Below are 16,511 nucleotides of genomic sequence, written 5' to 3' on the forward strand. Positions count from 1 at the left end.
GATCGCACGCGTTGTCTCTATCGAGGCCACGGTCGTCTGCTCCGCCCGACCCATTGGCCTTTTCTTTCTTTTCCTCAACTTTCCTGCCACTAACAGCGGTAGCGAGGCAAGGGGGACCAGTGGGAAAAAAATAAAAATAAAGTGTAAGTTCGCCTTCTCTCCGCGATCTATATGAATACACCGCTATCTCAATCAAATTCTTTCTCTGTATGCCGTATAGCTGTCATTTTCTTTTTTTTTCGTCGCGCCCTCGAGCCAGTCGAAGACCGACTTTTTAACTCTGTTTTGTTTGAATGACACCGACTGTGTTGGCATTTTGATATCGCACGTGATTCCCATCTGTCTTCCCCCCTCTCTCTCTCTAACTCTCTCTCTCCTTTCCACACCTGTTTTGATACCTTCGCCGTTCAGGAAAGTCGATCCTGTGGGTCAGGCTCTTCTTTCTATCGCAAGTGTGCAGCGTCCCAGTGCTGTTTAGTTTCGTGAGACAATTCTCGGAAAGCTGCGAGAAGTGAAATACACAGATGGTGCTGAGCAGATAATAATGCGGCTTGCCGCACTTCTAATATGCGGCTTTTATTAACCCCTTAATGTATAAACCCCATGCAAGCGATCTTGCACGCGACAGCGACAAGCGACGCGATGGAGATGGCTGTCGCGTTCGCTCGTCGCCTACAAGTTGCACCCCATGCGAGCGATGACTTCGAGCGACGTCTCCCCAGTGTTGCCGGTATGAGGGCAGCAATATAGGCGCCGAAACTAGCCTGACGCGTGCTTTATTAACTTAAGTTGATGTATTTTACTGTAAAAAGCAGCATAAAATATTTCGGAAAGTCTTGCAGTAGGTTCTTATCCTTGCACGTATAAAAATTCAATCGTTTGCTCGTTCCGTGCGACAATCGGAAGTACTGGAGTTATGTACATCCAGTTCCGGCTTTGCGCTATTGGCTAGTCGCTCATAGCACTTCCGGGCGACGAGCGACGAATTCTAGATTTGCAAAACCGAGCGATCGCGCGACAAGACCGAGCGATCTGTTCAAGCGACGGCCCGATCCGTCGCGCGAACCCGTCGCTCGTCGCTGTCGCGCACAAAATCGCGCTAATGGGGTTTAGCCTTAACTGCTGTGACAAATTTTGAAAAAAATAAATGTAGAAGTGTGAAATTTTTTTAGACCTGTGTATATTCTACGCCGATCTCATTTATCTAAAAAAAAAAAAAAAACTTGTTAGAAAAATACCAAAAGTCATTGTGTCGAAAGTCGTTTATTTGTAAAAATTAGACGAACCTGCACATATACACCTGTGCAAAAATGGCGGAAAGTTCACGACGAGTTATCTTTATTCGTAAAGTGTATCGTTTTGAAAAACTCGAGTCAGGGAGCTGTTCCTCGTGTAATATATATATATACACATACACACACACACGAGAGAGAAGGGAAACCTACGGGCTCGGATTTTTGTTAATCATGATCATACAGCCACCACATATTTCCCTTTTCTTTATTGTTTTCTACATTTCCGTTTCAGGTACACCTAACTCCCCTGATGCTTTCCTTGGCTTCATTGTCCGTTGACTGCACGGCCATATACATATTAACAAACTGCGTATATTCTGTCAAGGAAACACGATAATGATAAACACGATGGGGACAACTTGCAACAGACGACCACGAAAGCTGGACGTTGATTGAGACCTTAATTAGTACCTTAAACGGACGTATTGCGCACCGTAATAGCTATAGTTGCCGCCTCTGTAAAACAGCTTCTACGCGGTGACCCTTTTCTCCTGCCTACAGCAGCAGAATGCAAAGGTTACTGTTATATAGTCACTCCCCGCCCCTCTCTCTCTCTCTCCTGCGCCCGTCATTCTTCGCCTTTCGTTTGGTCCTCATCGATATGCAGAAAGGTTTTCGGTTTGGCCGTGCTGGATCGAAACGGTGACCTACATGTGCCGGCAGCTGGGGTGGGCGACGCCCAACCGCGTATATTGGAGGCTGTGCTTCGCAGCACTGAAGCGCAGCGTAAGTATAAGCTACAGAGAGAGAGAGAGAGAGAGATAGCTTTAAGAAGGAGAGAAAATGAAAGAAAGAGTAGAAGGTAAAATGCACTGCGCCAAAGCCCCACTGAGGCCACGCGCTTAATAAATATTTACTCTCTCTTATGTAAAACCCGTGTTTACCGAGCCTAAGTTGGCGGGCGAACCTGTTTACCTTCCACCGTCGAACCTCGCATATGCATTGAGTGAGCGGTGGCTGCCGGCTTTGCGTGTTCTCGAAACGGGATTTCCTATACGTTCCGTCTCGCCGAACTCCGTGCAATGCAGCGAACGCTGTCGGTGCTGGTGAACGCGTAGCCTCCGAGATTAGGCGGCGCCCGATCTCTGAGGCCACGGTGCGCGCTATTCGTAGCGACGAAATGTGGGCTGCGCGTTCCATAGAAGGCAGGAGGGCTCGCACATTGCGCGCTGCTAATGGACAGCTTTATCGTGTATTCCGGTATACGCAGTGGCATTTGCGTAATATCGGATTACCTGACGCTGGTGGCGACATCGTGTGACGTTTCGTCTAACCGCAATGCCGTATAGACAAGCTTTCGTATTCTGTGAGTGTACTTGAGGAAAAAAAAAGGAACATTTAAAAAAAGGCAACGTGTTCGTAACTACGCCGCTGCCGAAAATTTATACCACCAGCGAAGTGAGGTACACTTGAGAACTACAGTAATAGCTCTGCGGTTTGCCTGGTTGAGCTCCGTGCCGCCGTGTGACGTTACAAACCCGACCGCTTCTCATCTAGGCCTCCGGTAATCGACAAACGGTAAGAAGTTTGCGGGCAAACTGAGTCTCTCTCTTATCTAATCTGTAGGTCCCATTCAGTGGGCATCGCGCGAAGGTGGGCGATCGGAGGCTGACAGTGGGTGGAGCCCTTCTTTCTCCTGGTACTAGTCTCTTCTGGTTGGCTGGTACGACCGACCCGTGATGTTCAAGTCACTGCACGGAATTGTCCAAACGGAATGTAGTTCTCGCTGGAGCCTTCCATGCCGTGCATCGCCTATTTAAGTTTTTTTTCTTCTTCCCTGGCGGCCACTCTTACGGCCGCAGAAACTATGCCCGCGAGACGCAGGGGTATGTATGTACAAGGCGATGCAGCTGGTGCGAGCGTGTTCGCGATAGCTAAACTAAACTGAATTTCTCTGCGCGTGGTTTTTTTTCTTCTTTGTTCGTCCTGGCACCATGTAGGCGCCATTTAGAATTCATGTAGTGGTGTACGTGTGGAAAGGCCACAGCAAGATATATGTATTCTCTTAATTTTCTTCTACTTGCACTCGTACCGGAGACTAATATCTGGTTAACCTCCCTGCCTTTCCTCTTCATCTCTCTCTCTTTAATGTTAGTAATTCCTATTTGCTTTGAGAAATACGTTGATTCGTAGCTACCGTAACTGCGAAACTGCGCTAATAAGGCGCAAGACGATCGAGCTTCGTGATCAAGGTGTTTAATTAAGTCATGCATAATCCTCGTCCCTGCACGCCCAGGTTGCAGGGATATAGTATATACCGCAACGCTTCTTGACGGTGTCGCAATCGCCGAAAGGCGCATTGTAAGCACCGAAAGATAAGTATTGAACACCCTATAGTACTGTCTACAAAACGTTTTATCGCATTGTCACCATTTTTTACCGATACCGCCGACTACTCATGCATGGTAATTACCACCTTGCTATGGGGTGGCTACCCCTGCATGCGTATAGTTGGCGGCACTGTAGTTTGCCTTGTCTTGGCTAAAGGACGCCTGATTTTCACTGTGTGCTTTCCTGCTTCGCAGTGTCACATATGTCGTCGCGGTACGCTCCGCGCATGCGCAGCCGTATCGGGGATAATGGAAAGGAAACGCTCTGCTAAAATACTTCATTGATAGCACGACAACGTTGTGTTATAATACTCTCTCGTTAAACGGGAGGAAATGGGGTTAACCGAGGGGCCCGATTTTTATAAACCATGTCGTGAGAAGCCAAGAAACAGACACTAAGGACAACATAGGGGAAATTACTTGTACTTACTAATTGAATTACACAGAGAAATGATAAATTAATGGCAATGAAAGTGGATGAATAAACAACTTGCCGCAGGTGGGGAACGATCCCACGTCTTCGCATTGCGCGCGCGATGCTCTTCGATCACGCATGCATGCGACTCCCGTTAAACTGTATTTCTATGCTAAAATGCTGTGATATCGACCGCTAAGCCCGTGGCGATTTCGGTGGCTCCGTTGTACTTGTAAGGACATACGCAAGGGTGAAAAAAAAATACAGAAAAAGTTTTGATGGCGATTTAGCCGTGAATGCGCATTACGCCGCACCTCTTTGAGGTCGCGGATTCACCATTTAAACCGCGTTCCTCACCACATTGTAAAGTGTTGTTCAGGAGGTCACTCGACGTACGTCCTGCCTCTTTGAGGAGCCAACTGCAATTGACGGTGGTCCGGAGCAGACCACCGTATATATATATATATATATATATATATATATATATATATATATATATATATATATATATATATATATAAACTTTCTTTTTCACTTTGGCACTGCTAATGCTTGCGCACTAAAAAAAAAAAAAAAAAGAAACGGTAAAATGTGGGCAAGGTAAACCGCGGCGAGTGGGCAAAAAGTGTTACTCCCTCGTGGCAATAACGACGCCGTTTGAGATAACGGGCGCGTCAGCGGCCGTTCGGGGCAGGCGGAGCAGCGGCGCGTGCAACTCGAAATTTCCCAAGTATGCGTGTATTGTACGGACGCAAAACAGGAAGTCCGAAAGTCGCGTTGCCTGCCCAGCTATAGGGGTTGCGGCAATGGTGGACGGAGGGGCAAGGCTGCGGCCTACAAGCGCAGGTATGTGTGTGTGTAAGTAACATGCCCCTCCGCGGTAGCGTGGCGTTTGTTGTTGCTTTCCAACGCTCTGCGGATGTTTATATCACTCGCCGTTTACGTGCTTACCTTCCCATCCGTCCGCACGCTTTCGGCTGGCTGTTTCCATTGTTCTCTCTGCCGTTCGATCGACGACGAGGTCTATCGATGCGCGCGCCGGTCGCTGCACGAGCGGACTTGATTTCGTGTTGCGGAGGTATAGAGGGATGATGAGGGCGTAGGCGAAGGCCGACCACGTGATAGAGGGATAGAAGGGGGGAGGCAGAATGGCGCGTCAATGAAAAGATCGCCGTTGCGACCGTCTTTGGCACCACGCGCGCATACCGCGTAGAATCGCGATTCGCAATTTGCGCTTGACTCATGTCCCTTGTGCTGCTGCTGCATTGGGCTGCTGCTGATTTAACGGTGTTGAAAGTCATGGCGATCAGACGACCCTGATCGTGTTCACGCTGTCGTTTCTCGCGCTATCGCCTTGTCGTCTACTCCTGCAGAAGCGGTGGCACGTGCCGCATCGAGTTGTAGATAACCCTCTCTCGCGTGTCAGATCGCCGCTCGAGCTATTCCGCAATGCACCAAGATGTGGCGCCCAACTCTCTTGACTCCCGTAAGACAGACAGTTTGAGAAAGAGAGAGATGATGAGAGAGAGAGCACGGGGTACTGCTGCCTTAAAAGGCGGTCAGAGAAGCAGACGGCGCCGCTGCTCGCCGCCCGTATGTGTTTGTTCGGCCCACAGACCTCGCTTTTCCTCGTGAAATGAATGCTCGCCTCTTGTTAAGTGTTCGATGCGCGAGCTTGCGGGGGGAAGGGGGGGGGGGGGGGGACTCATAATGCGACAGCCCTGTTGTCTGCAGGCGCACGGAGAGATCTCGCTTCCTCCGCATTCCCGCTGGCGAAGACGAGGACGGCGCGGCGTGCACGAATTTGCCCCGTGCAGTGAAGCGGTATATGGTGAACATACTGGCACGCGTTTACGCAATGGGTGTACACAGCGGGCTGCATGGGCTCCTTCGTTGCGGGCCGTTTCGCTAAAACGGTGCAGTGCGGTGGGTGCAGGGATTGATCTCAGATGTATGTATATGGTCATATTTGGACGACCGATCGATAAATCGATCGATTCATTGATTGATTGACTGGTTGATTTATGTTTTGTGTTGATGTTTTCTTTATTTATTTATTTCGGGAGGATTTGGTGCATGACTTGTGAGGAATAAAATAAAATCGAGTGAGAGCTTCCAACTCGGCATCGCGCGGGAAGCTGCTGCATTGTCTCTGCAAACGTATTGGCCCGTCACTAGACGGGCGTACTTTTCAAGCGGTTCTTGCTTCAGTCCAGCCTTTCCTTAATTAAGAGAGCTGGCAAACTTGCAGTGATCAGCGCGATAAGTTGTTGGTTATTGGAGTGAAAGGTCATTATCGACTTCAGAATAACTAATTCTGAGAAACGGCGTCGTGGACGTTACAAGATGATTTGGAATTGATGGATTGCTTGAAAAGATTTGCTATTTTAATGGTCAAAAATACATGTTCGCTGTACACAAGACTGGAATACACAAGAGTGGATGACTCTTGCAGCTTACCTTTCGGAAGTGACAATTTAGACGGTTTATAGACATATATCAGACGGCTTTGTCTTCCCAGAGACATATGTTTGTCTGTTCAAAGTCCGTGTTTCGTTTTCAAATTAGACTCGTTATCTTCTTTTTTTTTGTCTATTCATGGTACACGGGAATCCGGACGTGCTGTTTACTTTTTCCTTTTTTTCTTCTCCTAATCCGCGGACGGACTGTGCAATGCAGTGAAAGTCTAATACAATTCGTCCGATTGTCAACAGACAGTCTGTAGTTGTGTACAGAAACGTATAAATGGGACGTATATATAATGTGTGGTCCGGCTAACTTGAGCCAACCTCTACAAAGAGAAAAAATTTGTTTTCTCCGAAATCGTGGTGCAAGATACGATTGTAATACCTACGGTATTCGGTCGTCATAGGTCTGACGACCGAACATAGTATGACTTCATATCGTATCTTGGGCCGTGTCCTTAAAATATTTTCTTTTTTCTTTGGGCACCTTCCTAGTACGTTAGGTGGCTCGGCACCCGATACAGTAAAATCCAAAGAGAGAGAAAAAAAGAAGAGGAACATGGACAAGTCTGTCCGTGTACACTGTCCAGGCCGCCTATAAGCGGCCCAAAAGCCGTTTAGTGCCAGCTCGCTCCACATTTGCAGTCGAAGCGATATAGGCGCGGTACCTTGAGGGACTTTGGTATATCCTTATGCGTACTGCGACAGGCCTGTAATTGCTTTGCGATTAAAGACTTTGTCAGCCTCTGACGCCGCTTCGACTACCTGCGCCTCCACATAGCCCCCCCTCTCCCCCAACCTTTACCCCCTCTCTATGTTGTTGCACTTATAGAACATCCATATTTTACGGATTTGCCTATATCAAGGATGGATCGCCAACAGTAACGCCATGCCAACAGCTGTGGGGAAGTGCGAGGAGAGGAGGATATCAAAGCCATCGCCTTAAAATTGGCTCTCTATACGGTTATTTCACTCTTTATTCGTTGCAGCGAAGTTGTTCCACCGGCGTCCGAAAGAAACGATAGAGCCTATAGATTCTGAAATCTGTGGAGCAAATCCATAGAAGCAGGGAGCTCTATGGCTCCTTCTTTCTTGACGATGCACGTAACTAATGACGAGCCAGCACGTATAAGGAATGTAGAGTGTTATAAGTGCGCGTTCCGGAGCGCGTCTAGATGAGATGGCGCGCACGGTCCATCTGCTCAGTGTCGGGGAGGGCAGCCTCTGTCATGGGCGCTGCAGCGACATCCTTTAATTCGCTTCGCTGTTGGTGGGTGGCCACCCGCGGCGCGCTACGTCAACCCAGCAGTCGAAATGTAGAGCGGAGGTCACGGGGTGTATAGCGAGACAGAAATGATGGCGTCGTGGAGAGAGATATATGTCGCCTATAATAGTCGTCTTGAGGAGGTGCCGGCGTAGACGTCTTGATCTCGAGAGAAAGACAGAAGAGAGAAAAGTGAGAAAGGATGTATAGATAAACCGCGTGTCTCGGCGATGACTCATTATGGACTTTGTGCACACGCATGCACTCTTTTAACGACCATGCGAAGAGCGTCGCGTACGACAACAGACGCGTGAAAGTGGGCGAGGCGATAAGTCAGCCACTTGTGCCAGCTGATTTGCATGCGCTGCTGATACGGCGGGCCCGCGCACGCGGTCGCACGCATCACGTGAGCGCAACAGTCTCGCTTGTTGACCGAAGACGTCACTTGCATCTAATGAGGACAATGAGTGCCTCGAGAGCGGTATAGGCATAGTTTCGATTCTGTTCTCTATACGTGTTTCTGCTCTGTTCCCTGTGTCGTCTGTTCTAAGGGGTTGGGGAGAGGGTGGGAGCGATTGACAGGGATTGAGGGCGTGGAAGAAAAGAGTAGGAAAACGGAAATGGGCGCGCGAAATTCGGGAAGGCGCATGCGGCTATATCGCAGCCTGTGTCGTATAGTCCCGTATATCGCTGGAAGCGAACTAGCGTTATATTGGGTGTCTCAGCTAACGTTAGTCTAACTGTTCAACGAAAAAAAAATGACGCAAACCTGGATCAAGACGCGATTTTAAGAACGATGCAGTGTTTCGACAGACCTCTGACGACGGAACACCGTAGGGCTATAATTTTATTTTGCACCGCGTGTTTTCATTTCTTTTTATCGTTGAGAAGCTTTGATAACGTTAATTGGAACACATGGCATATAGCTGTGCTTAGCGCACGCGTCCGTTATGACGGATCCTCATAAACACTTAAGACACGTTTCTTAGACGCGAGGTTAGCTTTTTTTCTTCTTTATTTCTTTTAGCTATGCAAGGCCAAGCGTAGGTCTCGTATACGCGTTGTGGAAACCAGCACGAAACGTATTAGGAAAGTTCCGCGGAAATTACTCCCGCGCGAAACCAATTAAGGGCGCGACTAATGAACGGGCACCCTGGGGGCTCGTCGCATCGTTCATTTCGCCTGTCCACATTCCGAATGCCGCACATGCATCACTCGCGGGAGCGTGCATACGGCGCTGACCCCGCGCATAAAGCGCGAACGCGCGTTGCTTACATCGTAACGGAAAGGAACAAATGGCGTGGGGAGGGAATGGCGCGACACTTGGCATTGCCGGGGTGTGGCCGGGGGGGGGGGGGGGGGGGGTGTTAATCCTTCGTGGTGCATGGCATTGCACGCGACGTCGTGCGTACAGCTGTGTACTGTTGCCAAAAGGTCTCGCGATCGTAGCTCGGCCAATTATTGGACTTCACTCGCTCGCTCGCTCACTCACTCACTCGCTCACTCGCTCACTCGCTCGCGCGCTCAACAGTTCACTCACTTTCTCTGCTCACTTCAAAGACTGTCTCTCTCTCTGTCGTTCAACTGAACTCACTCAACTTGCTTACCAGTATTTCACTCTAATTTCTCTACCCTTATGCAGAGCGGCTGAGGTGTTCTCTATTAAGAGAGAGTTACTGCTCTGCATTTCCCCCCAGTCTTCGCTTACCCAAGCTATATATATATATATATATATATATATATATATATATATATATATATATATATATATATATATATATATATATATATATATATATATATATATATATATATATATATATATATATATATATATATATATATATGTCTCTCTCTACAGCTCATCCACTCATTCACGTCAGTCGGAGAAGTCGCACATTCCGATCTCTCTCGCTCTCGGCAGCATTTCATCGCCTAATACACGTGTGATACACTTGCTCGCTCTGGCCACCACTCAACTCGCATTCGCGGCTCCGGAACGAGAGCGCGTGCGCGCGCCCAGCTCGTGTGATTGAGTGTGCCGACCTTCTACCTCGAACATTTGTCTATGCATTCCGGAAAGAAAGAAAAGGGAAGGAAGGAAGGAAGGAAAGAAGAGAGTGCAGGCGCCTCGTGGTCGACCGACGTCGTCGCCTCCGCCTCTTGTACAAACTGCGCGGGCCGCCGGGTCAACACGTGCATATGGCGTCCGCGTCGCGCCTATGCGCTAGTCGGGTCACCGTGGCGCCGTGTCATATTTTTTTTTTTTTCTGTCGTTGTCGTTGGCTTCGGCGACGTTTCGCCCGGCGGTGTGTCGCGGCTCTCGCTAACCACGTCTCTCCCGAGAAACAAAACTCCCTCCGGTCACCACAGAGACGCGCCTTTCATACATACACCACGCTCCGTTATAGCCGCCGTCGCAGACGTCATACAAAGCACGCCCATATAGTCTGGAGGATCTCTATAGTATATGTGAGTGTACACACACGAGGATGCAGTCCGCCCGTACAACATCTCTGGGCGCTCGCGCTTTTCACGCGGCGTAATGGGGACAGTCCCGGAGAAACTGCAGACGCACGTGGTACTTCCGTCCTTTTCGCGAGCTCGCCGGAACGGTGGGGCGCCATTGTTCTGCACAACTCTTCCTCCGTAACTCTGTCTCTCTCCTCCCCCAGCTTCATGAGGTTCTTCTTCACTTCACTTTTATTTCTTTAGAGACCCCCTCAATGGGGGTATTACATAAGGGGTGGGGTTTACAAATGTTCATTCTAAGTAGTGGCCACACGAGTTCGATGACGAATATTAGTATTAAGCTTATCAGCAAACGTCGATGAACAGGTGGTTTCGGATATGTGACGGGGCAGGCCATCTCTCTGAGAGATGAGCCCTGCGCGTGCGCATCCTACAACGAAGCTTACAGGGGCGTACGGATAGTGTTTTTTTTGGGGGACCCAATCGAATAGTGCCAGAAGGGAATCGAATACGTAGTACCTTTCGAATAGTTTTCGAATAATGAATAGCCGTTGTCACAATTAGCGTAAAACGATGCTCGCGTCTCAGCGTTCGTGAAGTTCGTAAGTTTCCGTCATCACGTAGTACGTTATGAAGCGTCGTTTACTAAAATCACAAATGGAGTATTAGAAGCAGACAAGTCGTTTTTTTTTTTTTAGCCCTCGTGCACAGGGCTCTTCAGAGTGTGCGAATGACCGCTGAACAGCCAGTAACGTATGGCTACGTAGTGACGTAGCCTGACCCACTGCGCAAATTCGCAGGATTTGTGTCCATCCTATATATGAGCCCACGGAGGTGAAAATTTACCGTGCTTTCCCCCAATTTTATGTTTAATTGGGCTCAGTTAACGTTTCGAAATATTCGGAAAGTATTAGAAAATAATATTCGCGTTTACGAATAACGAATACATGATTCGAAGACCGAATCTATTGGGACACCATTCGATTCGTTATTGGAAAGTTTCTAATACTCGCACACGCCTACAGAAGCGAACGCCGCAGTATTAAAAAAAAAAAGGGGGGGGGGTGTTTATGTGCCAAAACCGCGATCTGATTATGAGCCACGCCGTAGTGGAGGACTCCGGAAATTTGGACCAGCTGGGGTTCTTTAACGTGCACCTAAGTCTAAGTACATGGATGTTTTCGCATTTCGCCCTCATCGAAATGCAGCCGCCGTGGCCGGGATTCGATCCCGCGACCTCGTGCTTAGCAGTCCAACATCATAGACAACGCCGCGTTGTGGCTTCCTTGTCTGAAGAAGAGCCTTCTTGTCTGACCCGGAAGTAGCCGTATTTCCGGACCAGGCGTACTGAAATCAGTAGAGGGACACGAAGACAGCGGTGCGGATTGGAGACTAGCAAACGGGGGTAGCCGATATTGTAGTTTACATTGAGAGCTGGGCAGGCCACGTGACGCGTGTAGGGCAGGTAAACGATGGGCCATTAGAGATACAGAATGGGTGCCTAGAGAAGAGAAGCGCCGTCGAGGACGGCAGAAAATTAGGCGGAGGGATGAAATTCGTAATATTTTATTAATTTCAGGTCCTACGTCCTGAAGTGGACGTAATGTCGGTGTCACACGTACACTTCTGATCGCGATCGGGGCCGATCAGGATCGGATTTCTTGATCGCGATCAACAGCGGTCGCTGTTGTACAACTTGCGGTACCGAAATCGACGTTAGTATATTCTCATATCGTACTCTATCCTGAAAATTATGAAAATGAAGGGAATAGGGCTGAACACCCCATCTATAGAAAGCAGCTCCGTTGCTTTATATATAATATGGCTGTATACATGCCCTCGCAGCTGCGAGACATTCTAGCGAGGGCAGCATGTCCGTCTATTATTAGCGCACTACTATTACGCCATTGCCGCCATTATATCGACCGCCCTTGGCACGACTCCGTGCCTGCGTGCGGGATGAATGAACGGAATGGACGTATACGATATATGCAATGGCGAGGGCGTCGATGATGGGCCGACGCGAGGCGTATCCTCTGGAACGCGCGGTTACGAAACTGTCTGTCAGGGTTGCGCAGGCAGCGGTGACATTTCACTCACCCACCCACTTCGGTTCGTTACCCTTTTTCTTTCCTTTTTTTTTTTTTTCACTGCGCGCTGACAGTGCTCGACGAAGCCCATTGTGCGGAATTCGCAAAGTCTGTTGCGAAAGTGCCGACGGCGCCGCGTACGCACCCGCCGTTTGGGAGCATACACGTCTGCAGCACACTCCAGCGCGCGCACGTATTGTGTAGTAGTACTACGTACGTACGTAGCCTTCGGTGCAGGGGAATACAATAGCTTGGGCCCAAGGGTACACGAATCGTGCTCAGTGTCTTACACTCTCGAGGGAAATTCCATACATACGCACATCCGTTTTTCCGGTTGCATTGCTTTATTGGGATTTTACGTACCTCTTGTATATAAATTATTTTAAGAAAACATGTACGATTTATTTTTTGAAACCTCTGTGTATGTCCCGATAGGCCCTATATACGCCTCCTTTACAGCACTGTTAATCGACCCACGCCGATTTAAATTTCCTCAAATAAAATTCTGCTTTTAATCGATCTAATGCCCTCCAAAAGTCGACACAATTTCCTTGGGATTCCTTCTGCTGGGTGCCTTTGTGTCAGAAAGCACAATCAATCAATCAATCAATCAATCAATCAATCAATCAATCAATCAATCAATCAATCAATCAATCAATCAATCAATCAATCAATGTCAAGTGAAACACACTATTAATATTCACTCTCTTTGCAGTTTAAATTTGGCCTTAAATCCTGCACACTAATGTTTCGCTAACTTCAGGCGGGGTATAATTAGCATTGATGATCCATATTAACATGTTCTCTGAAAGCGTAGCTTTCTTTGCCTACACCCCTGCGATTTATGTATGTATGTATGTATGTATGTATGTATGTATGTATGCATGTATGCATGTATTCATGTATGTATGTATGTATGTATGTATGTATGTATGTATGTATGTATGTATGTATGTATGTATGTATGCTACATTTCTCTGCGAATAGTCGACCTATATACACGAAACGCTGACCGACAAAGTAGGGCCAGTGAGCGTATCTTTGTTGTACGTAATGGAGACAATAGATTGCCAAGAATTAGCTTAGCCAAGGGGAATATTTCAATCCCCTTCCCCAACGCTGCTCAGAAGACTGTCAGCGGTCACATATACGCCGGAAAAATTCTTTGCCTTCCAATAAAGAGCTCTCTCTCAATAAATCCCTACAAAAAGAAAGCTGCACACATAATGTCGTTTCATCAGTATCTCTAAAGCACGCAACCCTCTTAATGAAATAGCGCATGACATTTGACGGCGTCCTTTATTTTGTTACTTTTTTTTTTCACATTTGCATTGCCACCAGTTCGTTTACCCTATTGGGTAAGATGCTCATCCTTTGATCCATGCTTGGTCCATACTTGGCCCATCCCGCAAAACGGGCGTGTACCACACTAACACAAGAGGCACGCAAGCTTCAAATGTAGCCAGATGTAGTCGGCCGATGCCGACTTCGCAACCGCCCGATCTCGGCTTGGCACTTGGATCGGTGGCTTCTGAGATCTCTCGATCTCGGAGGCCACGCTCACACATTGAATTCGCCTGAAAAACTGTTTTTTTTTCGTTGAGCTTCGCCACGAGTTCGGGCGACCGTTCCATCTAAAATGCTGTACGTCTGTTCGTCTCCTCACATCTCTGTATAGTTGTGTATACCATCGAAAAACGTTACGTCTTTCTTTTATTTTTTTTTATTTTATTTTTCAACGTTAATTTCTTGGATTCTCTCGCCATATCTTGCGATAACGTCGGACTTTATTATAGAAACAAGGTTCTGCCCTTGAAAGTGTCGTTATAAATATCAACGTTGGGCGTTTGTACGAGGCACGTTTAATCCCCTTGCCGTTGAAGAGATGTTCGCGTTATGCTGGCTCGAATTACAGATGAGGTATTTCCCCTAAAAGTGGACGACCCTGCGTATCTGTAAGACTTGCATTAAATTTCCTTTTTTTTTTTTTTCAAGTTTTCCGCATCTATGTTTTAGTATTCGCTCGAGCTGTCCGCTTTATTCGCGCTGTGGCGTGACATACTTCTGCTCTACTATATTTTTGTTCGCTGTTCGCATATCACGCAATCTCCACGTGCGGTCCATCTCGGTCTCTCTGTCACGTACGCCGTCCACCGTTCCCGTAGGGGGAAATACCTCGTTAGCGTTAAAACGATAGCAGCAGAATAAATTCAGCCTGAAAGCCTCCAGACTCGCGTTTCGTTAATAGGTAATTCGGGTGACATTTCGTACGGGTCATCTCCCCCCCCCCCCCCCTAATCACGTTAGTTTATTGCTGTTGTATAGAACTGAATAACTGCTGCCCCGGATCCCTTAAAAGGGGTACTGACGTGATATTTACTATTCATTCTTTTTTTTTGCGTTATGTGGAGGTTCTGGAGCTGTAAGCCCCAGACATAATAAGCCTCAGAGTGCCGTTAATAATTTAATATAACATCTTTTCTACATCCAGTTTTGGCTTCGGTTTCCTGGACGATGATGATGATGATGATGATGATGATGATGATGAAGCAACATTTACTGGGCCCGAAATAAATCGGTGGTGCACGCAGGCACCAGATGGGGCGGTTCCCTAGTTACGGGACCCATATGTTCGCAGCGGCTCCTGGCCCCTGTCCGGTTTCCTGGAGGATACTGTGTTTGTATGCGACAGTCCCAGCCCCCATCCCCCCTTCGAAACACGTTTCTGGCTGCGCCACTGTAAACTACATATGGAATTTGTAGCCTCCTCGGGGCTTCCACGCTTGTCTCCGCACTTGAGAAGGATCAGATGCCCAAGAAAAAAGCCAAAAAAGAAAGTAGCCAAATAGAGACTAATAAAGGCATTAATTAGTGAAAACCTGTGTCGCGTGGTAGGAGGACTAATTATATGATGCGGGTACCTCCACGGTTCAATGTCACGCGTAAAATAGCGGGATATGTGCTGTTTTAGAGCCCCCGTAGGTGCGTCACGCTTTAGCAGTCCATCCCCCCTTCCCCCTTTTTTTTCTTTAATATATTCGCTTCTTCCTTTCGTGCTGTGACGCCTGTACCCGTAGGGCGCACGGCCTGGTAACACCGCTATAGTTGTACTGTGACGTCAGCGTTTCGCGTATGTACGGAACGACAACGCAGGGATGATGACGCGCAAGCTAGCTTGGTAGGCGCGCATGTGGTGGCGACATGTTGTTTCCGCATGAGTTTCTTCGTAATCGTCTGGAAAGCCGGTTCGAATGCAGACGTATATAGCGTCGACTCACCCATCTCGTCTTGTAAAGCAGTGCGCTCGCTATAATCACTGTACGGCGTTGCCAAAATGAACAAAATACGAGGGCCACCGCAGAGCCCACGAATTCCCGATATATACCATAGCATTTATTTTCCTCCAAGTAATCTCGTTCCATTCTAATTTCATTACGAAATTTGCAGGCATAAGATGAGTAGGTTGGCGCGTGACGGAGGTTATTGGAGACCGCTGGGAGAGGCCTTCGTCCTGTAATAGATATATATAGAATAGTGATAATAATACAACACTCGGGGGATTATTACTCTAGCGGTCGGTTTGTCATGCTTTCTGTGGCGTGCCTTTAAATATGCCTCTCCTCAACGACCAGCTCCGAAGGGGTTGGGGGGGGGGGGGGGGGGGTGCGACAGCTATTTACGTGTTTACGAGTCATTACGGAGCACAGCTTCTTGGTCTTCCTTTTCTGCCAGCGTCATTCCCCTACGCTCGCTACTTTCCTGTCGAGAATGCTCCTCTGATGCTGATAACGCGCATGCCGTTCGTGACTTGGAAGTACCGGGCTCGCAGCGTCAAAGAAAGGAAAAGCGGACAAGACAGATGACGATTATCGTTGTGCGGCAAGGTATACGACCCAAGGGGAGTAAATTTAAGAGTTTAGCGACGTTCTCTTTGACTGTTGCGGAAGTCGCGCAGTATTCTGCACAGTCGGCGCATAGCTCACTGCGCGTGCGTCAGCCGACCCACCCCTTGTCCGTCCGCGTTGTGAAACCCTGTTTTTGCAACCCTTTCTAGCCATATACGCCCCTGCATTCTTCTGCCGTATAACCGACCGTTGGCGTGCATTCCCTTCGCCTTGCCACCTCGCAACCAGGCGCCTGCAACCGTCGCTGCAATGTCGCCGTCCCCTCTCAGACAAAC

The 16,511-nt window shown here is 48.2% G+C and overlaps 1 protein-coding gene across 1 annotated transcript in view; it reads left to right on the forward strand.

Annotated features, from left to right (window-relative positions):
• kst (spectrin beta chain, non-erythrocytic 5 kst) overlaps positions 1–16,511 on the forward strand; it is a 209,241-nt gene that overhangs the window by 24,419 nt on the left and 168,311 nt on the right. The window lies entirely within an intron of this gene.

This window comes from Dermacentor andersoni, chromosome 7, assembly GCF_023375885.2.
Source record: "Dermacentor andersoni chromosome 7, qqDerAnde1_hic_scaffold, whole genome shotgun sequence".
In the NCBI taxonomy this organism is placed as follows: domain Eukaryota; kingdom Metazoa; phylum Arthropoda; class Arachnida; order Ixodida; family Ixodidae; genus Dermacentor; species Dermacentor andersoni.